This window comes from Vollenhovia emeryi, unplaced genomic scaffold (genome assembly GCF_000949405.1).
Source record: "Vollenhovia emeryi isolate VEMERY1.0 unplaced genomic scaffold, V.emery_V1.0 DF939177.1, whole genome shotgun sequence".
In the NCBI taxonomy this organism is placed as follows: domain Eukaryota; kingdom Metazoa; phylum Arthropoda; class Insecta; order Hymenoptera; family Formicidae; genus Vollenhovia; species Vollenhovia emeryi.
In genome coordinates, this window is record NW_011967189.1 from 604,987 (window position 1) to 618,614 (window position 13,628).

The window sequence follows — 13,628 nt, forward strand, 5'->3', positions numbered from 1 at the left end:
TTTTTCGGACCCAAGTATGAAAAATCGCGAGAACTTTTTATTCGTCGGTAATAGTTTTCGATAGAACTCTTGAGGGGCTACCCAGAACTCCCAACAGAACTGCTGGGACTGTTAAAAAATTTTCCTTCCTTTTTTTTCTCCTTCGAAAATTTTCAAAGTCCCGAAGGAGAAAAATTTTCTGACAGTTCCGGCAGTTCTGTTGGGAGTTCTGGGTAGCCCCTCAAGGGTTCTAAAGGAAATCCTAATGACAAAATTAAATATTTCCAATACTTTTAGTGTTATCGCTGATTTCGAGATTTCATTTTGTGAAGTTAGCATCCCCAAGTTTCAAATTTAACTTTTTTAGGCTAATTCGCCAGAACTATTTTTAAAATTGATAAGGAACTCTAGAACTCTTCGGGGTGCATTCAGAACTGAAAAAAAAAGATTTTTTGAGACATGAGGTGCCAACTTCACAGAGGTCTCGGCCGAGTCTTTTAGGCTGGTCCCTCGTTCCGTTTCTCCATCAAGAGGATCCTTCAGCCATTTTTTTACCGACACAGTCAAATATAGTTTTTGCGCTTGTAATTCTTTTTATTAGCTTTTATGCGCAAAATAATACCAGGATAAATTGCGGACTAAAAAGGCTAATAGAGAGTAGGTCTACTAGTTACTATGGTCATACTGGCAAAACGGAAGTCAGAGCTGCTAAAAGACAGCTCAATGGAAAAATCAGCCGTGCAACCCAGCAGAAATTACGGGGATTTAATTCTGGTAATCCGTCGAAGAGAGACAACTGAATTTATCGGTCTACAAGGTACTTTGTGCGCGCGGCTTCGCCGCGCGGTTCTACCTTAATTATAATTGATCGTCGGAAAAGTCTGCCGCTTCTCTTAAAATGCTATCGGATCGCCGCGGGCGAGTTCAATCGACTTTTTTCACGGGAACCTGCAGTAATGAGAGTAGACTCCGAGGGGAAGAATATACAAATTGTTGTGCAACTAAATAGAATCCAACATTCCAAAAATTTTAGCGCCATTCAGAATTTTAAATACACAAAGGTCAAAAGATGTACGAACAGAGTCCGAAGCGGGAAATAGAGCCGCTTAAGTGGCGTTGCATCTCATTATTTTCCTTACAATTATTTCAAATGCCATTGAAAGCATGGAGCTATTCTAGTTAAATTAAATGTCTTAAATATTGTAAAAATATCGGTTATAACTCAGCACGGCAATTTTCCACGTTTTTCAACCTTCGTTCCCGTTTCGCAAAAAAAAATACGTCGCCGTTTATTAGAAATGCATTCGAGCCGCAGAATATCCGTCATCCGTCGAATATCTTTCCCTTCGCAAACGAACTTGCAGCGGGGAGAAGTGTCGGGCGAATTTGTTGACCTTTTCAATAGGATAAATACATTCTCCCGTATTTATTGACAGCACAATATGCCCCGCGTGGAACGGCTCGCGGGCTACGGGTGGTAAAGCTTAATTGCATTTAATCTCTCCATACGCGCGATACAAGTCCATCGATAATTACACCGGCCCTTTGATGTGCGCCTGTAATAGTACACAGTCCCTCGCCCACACCCTCGCGTGCGCGCGTTACACGTTTGCACTCGATTTAAACTGTCTTCCGGCCTGCGAGAGGCTCGCCTTCGGACCGGTATATCGGAAAAGCGCATCGGTGCGTGATAATGCGTAATATCTTCGAATGCAGTGTGCCCTTGCGCATATATCGCGGCGACGGGAGACGTGCTCCCGTAATAAAATCCGTGAGCCTCTGCAAGGATACGGCGATCGAAAAATATATTCGCGAAATTGTTTTCCGCAAATCCGCGAGGCGGCTTTGAATAACGTTTTACCGAAAGGCCGGTATTACCCTCGCAATTTCTCAATTTTCAACATTAAACTCCTCGATTGATGAGCTACAAATAAAGTCTCCGCTAAATTAATGCCGACGTGCAATTAAATGAAATGGAATTAAAATTATATCTTTCCTCTCTCCTTTGGGAGATGCATTTTCTCGTTTTAAAAGTTTATTTCAGACCCAGGACGTGGCTTTGTACGAGATAATTACTTTCAAAATAAATTGGTATCCTTCTTGTCAAAAATCCCATCTGTAATGTCTTGTATTCCAATTCTAGTTAACGAGTTTAATGTTTTTTACGGCGTATTCCAAAGAAATTTTTGCTGAATTTATTAGTGAATCGAGTGCGAACTGTTGTATCAAACTGTCGCGAGAGTTTTAGTCGACCGACGCGACGGTCCAATCTCGATTTAATATCGCCGAAATGTCATTACGCGTTGCGTCATTGCGTGTTGGTGTACAGTGATGGACAGAATGGTTGCGACACTTTTTTTAAGGTGCGTTCCAAAATTTTCTTCTCTAAAGAATATTTTACTTGATGGCCATTCCGAAACCGTTTTGAAGATTTTTGATCTATTTCTCAAGTAAAATTTTTCTTAAAGAAAATGTTCTGGAACGTAAATCTGAATTTAAATGCGTGTTTCAAAACTCACTAAAAAAAAGTGTCGCAATCCAAACAACGTATGTCTAAAATATATCTTTAAGATGTCTTTAAGTCATAAAGGGTGGCATCTCACAGATGTCTATTAGACATGCGTGCTGTATGGAAACTACTTTGTCCATCACTGTACTTACGTCGGGGGATCTAATTTCGAACGGAATGTTTCGCGAGGTGAATGGAAATGCCAGCGGATCCTTCTCAATGGCATAATGTTCTTAGGCGGATTTAAATGAGCTGACACGTGCAGACACGTGCTACGAAAAATGGATGGCTTATTACAAGCCTGGCTGCGCTAATGGAGAAACATTCGTCGCTCGCGTCTAACGAAGAATTAATTTGATGAGTAGAATTGCGGCTGCCGAATTGCTTTATTCCGCACGACTTGGCGTCAGTTTAAAATAATAAATTTCACCACTCGACTCTTTGCAAATTAATTTTCGAAAATAAATTGAAAAGAAATTTAATCGTGTAATTTCCTAAGTGTCTAAAAGTTACAGAAAAATACAGTATAAAAGTGTGAGTATCGGTTGTGTCGCTAATTAATTAACGCGCCGCTACAAGTAATTATTAATCCTACGTGCTGCTAATTTGTCATTTCCTTCGCAATTTTCATTCATTTATTATCAACTTAATTTAACCCTTTAAAGCATACATTTTTCTCTTGAACCACTTTTTGTGAAACTTTGTACATAAGGGTTTTTGGGGTCGCTGATTACGAATCCGCTATCGGACTTTAATCGTCTTACTAAAAACTCTAAAAATTAATATCATACGAAGCTCCATTTTTTAAATGGCACAAACACGATTTTTACTGCGTCTATTGTTAATAAATGACTAGACATTATGAATTAATGCCAAAGCATTAAGGAACAATAGCTATGGTTGAAATAGCTTGGGAAAAAACTGACATCAATGCCAACTCTTGCAAAATCCGCGAAACTAACAATATATCACACACTTAAATCACTCTGGACCCGTTGGTTTGCTTTTTTCGCCGTCTTTTCCCAGCAAACAGCAACTAAGATTGACGTTACATGAATATTATAATTTTCCACTTGACAATGCAACATACGCAACACGTGTCACATTCACATTGTTGAGTAGGAAATTATAATATTGACGTAATGTCACCGCGAGTTGGTGTTCGCTGGATTCGTCGCGTCACACTTGACGAGTGTTTCCATAACAATCTTCACAAGTAGTTTCGATAGATTTTATAATATACAAAGAAACGTTTCTACGACATTTTCAAATTGTTTGCACAGGCTCGCAGCTTCCAAACATTTTGTCCGACTCTCGCGAAGATGCACACGGTTCATCGCGCGCGTTAACGTGTATCACATATCAGCGTGTAAAATTGTACTACTCGGGAAGGAGACTGGATTGGCGAACGGTAGTAGCTACGTGCGGCGGGACTGGAACGCGCAGAAGCCGTCGATAAGGAACTTCCGGCTGGCGAAATCGAAGCGAAGAAAACTATCCACGAGAGAGTCAGAGGGAGAGTGCGAGAGAAATGGAGTCTACGACCGAGTTCTGACCTGAGATCAGGTTCAACCGCGATCGCGGAGGAGAGAGACGCGCACAAGGAGAGGGGCGTGCGTATTCTTCCTCCCTTCTGGAATTTTTCCAGGCGCGACAATCGATTTCCGCGTGCAATGTCGAGCGCTCTCGGCGCGAATGCAGAAAGCGAACTGGAACGGAAGAAAGACGTGCGTGGCCGTCACAGTGCACACATATCGATTGTCGCCAGCCGTCCTTCTCGCTTCCTCTTTCGCGCGTTTCTCTTTCGAGCTGGATATCTGATTCACTCGCGTGACGTGTACGCACGCGTGTGCACGGCACCGCGTTAACGCCGGGCGAGCGAATGGAATTGCCACGGGCGTGGAAAATCGGAGGAAATTAGGGAACATCGCGGGAAGCTTGAGAAATTGCGAGCAGATTTCCGAGTCTCTCGAACGTGAAAAGAATTAAATGGGAAATTTATTATCGGCTACGAATTATCATTAAGAATTGCGCCGCCTTGCCTCTGCGCTTTCGACTTGTACGAGCGTATTTTTCGACGTGTGTCCGCCTCTCCCTAGGCCAAAGTTTTGTGACAGCAGATTGTTAACATACTGTATCGAATATCTGTGTGTGTGTAGAAATATTAAAATTATAATAGATGAAAGTCTTCTATTACGAGATAAGCTTTTAATGTGAGATAGCAGGTTTCCAACATCCAAGTTCAATCACAATCTTCTTTCGCGCCAACTACACAATCCAACAATGAATTTTCCACTAATAGATCTCACTCCAAGGGCAATAAACATGAATGTTAGTAGAGGAAAGTCTCCTATTATGAGACAGCGGGGTTTCTACTAAATTAATAGGCACCGTCTGTCGGCTGCACCTTGAATTTATTGCCCTTGGAGCGAGATCTATTTGGAAATTGATTGTTAGATCGTATAATCATTGCGAAAAATAATTTGTGATTGAATTTGGACGTTGAAAGCCTATTATCTTATATTAGAATGCTATCTCATAATAGAGAATTGTCTTCCATATAGGAGAGATTCTCTTCTTGCTGGTCGTTCTCTTGTCAGCTAGATAACACGAGCACCCATCTGAATTTTTACTGTTGATTACTTTTATGATGCAAACGATAATAAAAAAAATCTTAACCGTGGGAAGAAAATCAATCCTACGATATTGGCACGTCGCTGAGATCTCGCGAGAAATAAGATAGAGCTGCAATAAAATATTTTTACGACGTATAATGAATCGCGCAACGTGACAATTAATATCATCCGGCTAATGGAGTAGAACATGAATCATGATTCCTAGTTTAATTTTCAAATTGAAATTTGTGCGATCGGCGCCTCTCTCTCTCTCTCTCTCTCTCGTTGATCGTTACATTGTAACAAAATACACGTCCAGCTCGCGTACAAAGGCACGTGTATACGGGCGTGTTAATGCCTAACCCAGAAATGCAAATGTTTCCACCGCTGTAACACTGATACAGAGCGTGCGCGATTTCTGGGCCGGGAAAGTGAAATACGCGCGCGGGCCTGAGATACGTAAAAGCGGATAGTCAATGTGGAGCAGCGTGCGGCCGTTATCAGATACGCGCCCGGCGCACATTCGTATGCGGACACGATGAATATTTAACGATACGAAGTAACACGTCTGGCGTAAAGGGATTTAGAATAACATAGATAACGCAGTAACGGTTGAAATGATCCGGGAGCAACGGCGACGCTGTGCCCGCGAGAAGCGTGCGGCGTTTATGTTAAATACGCGTACGCGAGATGCTCTCCGCCCAGCGAGCAAACGGCATCGCGAACAGTAATTGCACGAGCAACGAGTTCGACTGATAATTGTAACTCGATGCGATAATGCGTTGCTGTTGCACGTGGCAAAGCTGTACAACAACGATTGCTGACTGACAATGAAATTAAAGGATAAATAGAATATTAGCTCTAAGACGACACTTCGTAGAACATCAAAATACATAATTTTCTACACCTACACTGATAAAAATATCTTGATCCATAAACATATTACTTTAATCAAGAAAATTCTTCATTAAGTGGCTCCTAATAGCTTATTAACTTAAATTTAAAAATAATAAACAAATTAAAACATGCATTGCTTTAATTTAAGTATTTATTAAATATTAAAAAATAGATAATTTGAAATTAAAAACATTTTATTTTAATTCTATAAAATCTTTACTAAAATATAATTTTATAGATCTACAATTTTATTTTTAGCTTTATCGTATTATTTTTCTTATTTGTTCGTTGTGTAATTTATGGCTGTTTGTTCCATTATACGAAAACACGTATTTTGTTATATATTAACAGAAAAGTTTATAAATAACAAGAATTAACCGCATCTATACAATGATTGCTGACTGAAATTGAAAGATGAATGGTATATTTAATTCCCCAATAAGAGACTTTATAAAACATTAAAATACATAATTTTACCTATGATTTTATCCTCTCGATTTCTATAATAATAATTTTATCTTTAATTTTATCACATTCCTTTGTTTGTTATGAAATTTATTACCGTTTTTCTCATTGTATGAGCACACATATTTGGTATTGTTTGTCAATTTGCTCAGTTACATAAGCGATAATTTATTATCAAAGTCTGTTTTGACTGTAGTGTTCACGCTTCCTCGATATTAACCATAGTAATTCGGTATTAGAAGCCATTATTGCTGAGATAATGGAAAAATGAAATGGAAAAGGGATGCTACGTTCAGATCTCGTTCATCCCGAGAGTACCTGTACTATAACTGTCACTTGGCGTAAACCGAATCCCGATTTAAATATAGATAAACGCGCGTAATTAACACTCGATAAAAATGAGCCGACGTCGCTCCCGGGTTAGGCGAAAAGTCGGTCGGAAGCGGATTACGTAACGCGACGCGGAGTTTATCAAGTTAAGGTACTAATCCCGCATGTACAACGGTACAGATACCGGTACGGGCGATTAACTTATTGGATCGTGTAAACGCGAGCCACGGGGAAAAGTTTCGAAATAGCAGCCAGCGCGCGGGGTGGCGAAGGAGAGAAGGAGATGGATCCGGGGCACACGATTGCGCCCTAGTCGCGACGCGAAATTTCCGCCAAACTTATACGCGGGGAGATCGATAGCCGGTTACGTGTGTGCATGTGTGCTGTAGCGCTCGGTTTCGGTAATCAGCGGCGTGCTATCGCTGCACATTTTCCAAATGGATTCCGCCGCCGGATTTAGACCGGAGCCTGCAGCTTAGCAGGCCGTGCCCGGCGTCACATCCGCGAGGGATATTTATATGTGATGAAATTTATTTTTATTTAAAAGCCGTTTTGCAGCGCTGTTTGCTGAGGAAAACGAAATACCTGGACTGCATCGATTACCGTTGACCGTTTAAATTAATGGTATTAGCGATAGTGTAGGGATTCGCGAGGGAAATTTATACCGAAGTTATAGGAGATCGATAGGCAGTGTCCAGTTTCGTCCAGTACCGCTCGGTTTTGCTAATTACCAGCGTATTATCGATGCACATTTTTCGCATTCCGTCAACTGTTCGTTAAACGAACGACAATACAAGCGCGAAGGATGCTGTGTCGATTAAAATCTAGAAAATGAACAAATAGATGTTATCGTTTTACTTTCTTTTCTTTTTTTTTATAAATTTCTCATTATTGTTTCTCACGCAGCTCTTGGCATTTAAAATTAACCCTTTAAAGTACACATTTTTCCTTTCAGCCGACTTTTTGGAAACTTAATACGTAATGGTTTTTTGGGGTCGCTGATTTATGATTCCGGTGTTAGACTTGCAAAATTTAAATGCAGATTTTCAAGCGTCACGTTGGGTCCGTCATTATGAATTTTGTAATTCTGATCTTGTATGCACGGAGAGAATTTCCTTTCAAAATTTATCCTGAAAATCATGTAATCGCGGGATTACGGTATGTATTTCGAAGAATTTTATGACAGTTTTTTTCAAATTTTACCATACATTTTACTAGCAAAATGTATACTAACAATAAGTGTTAGTGAAATGTATGGAAAAATTTCAAAAAACTCTCATAAAGTTGTTCGAAATGCCACGTTGTCCGACGATTACATGACTTTCGGGGTAAATTTTAAGAGAACATTCTTTCCGTGTATAATCAGCAACCTAAAAAACTTCCGAGTACCGAGTTCCAGATAAATCGATTGAATTGTTTGCAATTTCGACTTTTTGGCTCCGCTATCTTGGATTTTTAAATTTTCAAATTCTGACTTTAGATTAGAAATCAGTGATCTCATAAAACCCCCAGATACCTCGTTTCGGAATTTCGCTTATAAGAATAATTTTTTTACTACAGGATGTCTTGTGAAAAATAAAATCTTTTAATTTTTAGCATTTCGACTTTCGATTCAGAATTAGAGAATCAAAAACCTTCTAGACATGAAGTCGTAAAGACATCGGGGTGAAAGAAGTGTTGATTTTTAATTTCGCGAGGTGTAACATACCGTATACGTTACACCGTGCCTCAAAGGATTAAATCTCAAATTCTAAAACAGACCGAGAAAGTTTTATTACTGAACGACATTTAAGAATTTCAAAATTGAAGTAAGAAAATAATTTTGTAAACTATTAATGGAAAGCATTTTTACTCTGTATTGTATTTTGAAAAGCTTGAGGGAAAAAAGCAAATCTGTAATTATAAGTAACGTAAATTTGACAACGAAAAAAAAATGAAAGAGAGGCTGGTTCTAGCATGATAATCAATTGACTTGACGCTAAATATAACTCTTTCTCGTTACCCAGTGACGTTTATAGCGATTTTTTAAAAACGTCACTCTCATCAGAAATTTTGTTACTATCTCCGATGGAGGCGGCTCTTCGGCCGGTGATAGGAAATGCCGTGTCAATCGAATTTCCAGGCATATGCCAATGCTTTCAGCTCGACATTGATGCGCTCCTTTATCTGCGCTTATTAAATATGGCGCACATTGATCCACTTATTATCATAGCGCACGTCACTTCCATCAATCCATGACAATTTTCATAGGCAACGAAGTCATCTCGCGATGTGCTTTCGTATGGTTTTATCGAAGAGACGCGGATTAATTTTCCTTTGTAGCAGAGACGATATTTGCAGGGAAAAACCCGTAAGGGAGAATAGAAGGGGAAGATGACCGCGAGTTATTTCAAGCACGCGAGAATATATGATAGGATAATTATTTCAAAATGGCACTGCGCTTCTTCCTGTCTCTTTTTATATAGCCGGATTTTCACGTTGTAACCAAGACAGGGGGTGAGAGGGTTAAAGTTAGACCCGGTTGTGAAACTTGCGATATTATTTTTATCGTTTACGAGGTCACGCTTTTTATCAAGATTAAACCAGTACGTCATAGAGTACTACCTGTATCGAACCGTGCGAAAGAATAAATATATTGATTTTCACCGGCCTATTTACCAGCACGTATTCCCCATTGCGTTACGTCAGATTCGTTTCAATAAGTTTCAGAATGCACAAGTTCAGAGACAACAAACGACATTTTTTTCGTATTGCGTTCAAAATTCTTACAATAGCGAGTGTCGTCTCGCTATGCACGATAAAACAATTGTTTATACCTTTGTAATTATAAATATTTTAAAGTTAATTGTTTGTCTTTAAGTCAGTTATGCAGTTATAGAAAAACGATAATCGCCACTTTAACGCCGAGGCATTATACACATATAAAATGAGAATCATGTTTTATAATTTTTCCTATAACGGCTATGGAAATGTCGAGACATTTAATGAAGACCGACAACACGCAAAAAATAAACGTAAGATAATGTTAGCAATTAATTTCGATCAAGATTCTGGTCGGAGTGAAAGTGCTCGTATAGTTACTGCCAAAAATTAAGCAGTCGCCTGAGCAATCGCCCTTGGACAATCTTTGCTAAGAAAAATGTTTTATAGAAGAATCTGAAGCTGAATGACTTTTGGAATATCTTATACATCTCGCTGTGGTCCAACCGTAACGAGATGCTTCACCTAGAAACGGATTCTGACCATCGTCGCATAAACGTACAGTTTATTTCTTTCACTCCGTGAATTCGCGCGACAACGAATGCCAAAGAAAAACGCAACTCTAGATTTTTCTGTGTGTATTAAAATGCGACCGTGCTGTATCGCCGGCGTGGTCGATAAGTCGTTTTGCGAACAGCTTGAATGGCGATGTCGTCGCTTGAGAGAGAGAGAAAGAGATACACCATTCACAAAGTACGCCACAGAAAAATCTCATTCCGTTTCGAAGACCGAACGTGGATTGACTTTTACAACAATGCCTCACGCGCGCTTCATTTCTCGCGATACGCATGTACATAAATGTCTTCGCGTAAGGAAAATTATCCGATCGACGCGAGTTCCCGCTGATGGATAAAAAAATGTCAAAAAAGGAGCGATTTATCGTCCAGAGTTTATGAAATTCCGATTTCACTCCCCTCGCCCTGCCCGATGTTGATGTCTACTACTTACATTAGCAACGCTGGCGAGACGATTGGTAATATAATTTGTATACGCTGAGAACAAAGTCTTTGAAAATTTATTTGTGGCATACAATGTTTATTTCAGTGAAATAAGCATTGTATGCCACAAATAAATTTTATTTCAGTGAAATAAACATTGTATGCCACAAATACATTTTCAAAGACTTTCTACTTGTCAGTGTATACAGGGTGTTATGTAATACACGTCTCACCTCTTATTTACGGATACTGCGGATTAGATTGAGTCGTAAAGTCCTCTACCATTTTGCAATTTTCGCAATAGTTAACGAGTTATTAATTATTAAAATCGCTGTCTTAGCCCGGCCTACCGCGCAATTCAAGCCCGCGGCAAGACACGGCCGTCCCGCGATCGGCGTTACTAGGCGCGCGGGGAATTGTTTATGACACACGGCAGGGGCTACGTATAATAAACAACTCCCCGCGCGCCTAGCAACGCCGATCGCGAGACGGCCGCGTTTCGCCGCGCGGTTGAATTGGGCGGCAGGCCGGGCTAAGACAGCGATTTTAATAATTAATAGCTTGTTAACTATTGCGAAAATTGCAAAGTGGTAGAGGACTTTTCGACCCAGTCTAGTCTGCTCCATCCGTAAATAAGAGGTGAGGCGGGTATTCACTCGGTATAGAGGAAAGTCACCAATTATGAGATAGTCTTCTAATATAAACTCGATATAAACTAGAACCCGTGACGTCGGTTTTGATTACAGATTATTTGCCGACTCCTCAAACTTGAGTTCAATTAAATTTATTGCGATTTAAGTATCTGATTTGAAATTTAAAATTACTTTAGTTTTCAATTGCAATTGAAATTAAAATTGTCTTAGAATAGCAAGGCTTGGCGAAATATTTTTTACTTTTCCCAAAAACATGTTTATTTTTTGTCGATCGAGACACTTAATAGGGGACGTAATCGTCCGAAAATAACCTGACGTGCCCAGACGGAATCAATTTAAAAATAATTGAAATCCTAATTTACCGAAAAATATTAACAAAAATAGAATTGAACGTTTTGAAATGTTCTGCATTCAATATCGCGCTGAGAGCGAATTGTCCGGCAGAAATTGAGCAATATCGAGACACTTAATAGGAGACATAATGGTCCGAAGATAATTGGTGTGCCAGAACGGAATCAATTCCAAAATAATAAAAATCCTAATTTATCGAGAAATATTTAACGAAAATAGAACCAAACACTCTGAAATTTTCTGCATTCAGTATCGCGTGGGGGGAAGAGTTGTCCAATAAAAATTGGCCGACCAAAATTGCCATTTCGTCGGAAATTCGGCGAAAGGACGCTGTTATCTCATACACTAACCTGGCACACTAAACTAGAATGTCATTATTAAAATTCTAATCGCGATCGCAACTGGAACTTCTCGACGCACCACTACTTTTATTATCATCGGCTTGCGGCAAATCCCCATAGAACAGTCATGGGGAAGCACGGTTTTCTTCAATTCGCATGGGAATGTATAATCTCGTCGTCCGATTGGCTCTCGCGTCCATCGGATGCCGATAGCCACCGCGACGTTTCCGTTCATCCTCGACATTCAAGCCGACGAGGCGCACACGTAAAAAATCGATAGTCGCCTCGATTTACTATGACACACCGCCGCTACGTGCGTCCTTCCACGCTCGTCGAAGCGGAATCCGACTTCCTCGTCCGGCTCGCCAGCAGAAATCGCCTCGCTGGAGCACCGGGAAGACTAACGACCGCCGTTAATCTGTTAGAATATCGCGAGCCAACTAGCAGCCTAGCTGGCGGCTGATATAAATGCAGCGCCGACCAGCCAGCTGGTCTGAATTAATTAGATGACTAATTTTAGCAAATTATTATCCCCGAGGATTATCCTCAATTGGCGTACAGAGATTGGTGGATTATCGCCAACTAATGTGAGCTAATTAGACGATCCATTACTATTGCCAAGCACGGTCGGTCGCTAGATAATAAGAAAATGATCGACTACCGTCCATTCGCGTGGACCAGTTCGCCAATGGCTGTCACCACCACTGCACGACGACGACGACGACGACGACACGATTTCCACACGACGATTTCGAAGCCTCGGCGCTCGGGACGCGGGTCGAACCTCGCGCGCCAGAGCTGCTCTAGAGACTACTCTAGAGGCGAGATCGCGAGAGGCACGGGCCGCACGGTGGTGCAAACTCCTGGCCAACCGAGGAGCCTCCGCGCGTACGAGCTTTCCTCGCGGCTTGTTATTGATCTAGCGGCGTCGAACGCGGCTTCGAGGCAAGCGGCTCGCCGTTGCCCTAGGCACGCTCGATGGTGCACGTTTCGTGGCTTGGGTGTGTCATTACGCTGCCCGTGTGTCAAATACTGTCAATGGGCCACGGAGCGGCGGCCGCTCTCCCCAATGGTCTCCTATCGAGACTGCGAGCCCGCGGGCTCGACCCGACTAGGGGGACGTGCACTCGTAAAAGCGGGTGTTTCTGTATGAGGACTGACCTCCTGTATCAATCGGTGCGTGGCTGCGATTCCCTGGTCTGCCCAAGTGCCATCCCGATTCGGAGAGAACGCGAACGACACGGCGGACGACGGTGCCGCGGCGGCGTTGCGGTGCGTCGTCGGTCTGACCGGTGCGTGCCGTATCCACTTGGAGGGTAGATCGAACGGCGGTCGTTCGAGATGAACGCGAGGAATCGGAAGAGAAGAGAATGGAAGGACAGGGGGGAGAGAGAGAGAGAAAGACAGAGAGAGAGAGGGGAGAGAGAGAGAGAGAGAGAAGAGAGAGGGAGAGAGAGAGACGAGAGAAAGGAAGCAGAGAGGGAAAATGAGAGAAAGAAGAGAAGAGAGAGGAGAGAGAGTGAGGCCGGACGGCGCTCGAAGGAACGAGAAGAGGAATCGTCTGCGCGGGCGGAAGCGGCGGAAGGACAGACCCCTCGTGATCCGCCAGCGGGCGTGGTCAAACCGCGACAGCTGCGTCGGGCGCCGTTCTACGGTGGTAGGGGGGGAGGGTGGGGGGAGGGGATGAGGCGGGGGGGGGGTGGGAGTGGCGGAGGGAAAGAGAGAAAGAGGCGAGGGGGGAGAGGTAGGCAAATGTCGGTGTTAGCGAGGAACAAGGAGGAGGAGAGAAA

At 41.9% G+C, this 13,628-nt stretch overlaps 1 protein-coding gene across 1 annotated transcript in view; it reads right to left on the bottom strand.

Moving 5' to 3' along the window:
- The window catches only part of LOC105563351 (calcium-dependent secretion activator), a 31,243-nt gene extending 18,001 nt beyond the window's left edge, over positions 1–13,242 (bottom strand). The window contains exon 1 of the mRNA XM_012014867.1: positions 13,000–13,242. The gene's annotated coding sequence lies outside the window, so the exon portion shown is untranslated. The remainder of the gene's footprint in view (positions 1–12,999) is intronic.
- Between the last annotated feature and the right edge of the window lie 386 nt (positions 13,243–13,628).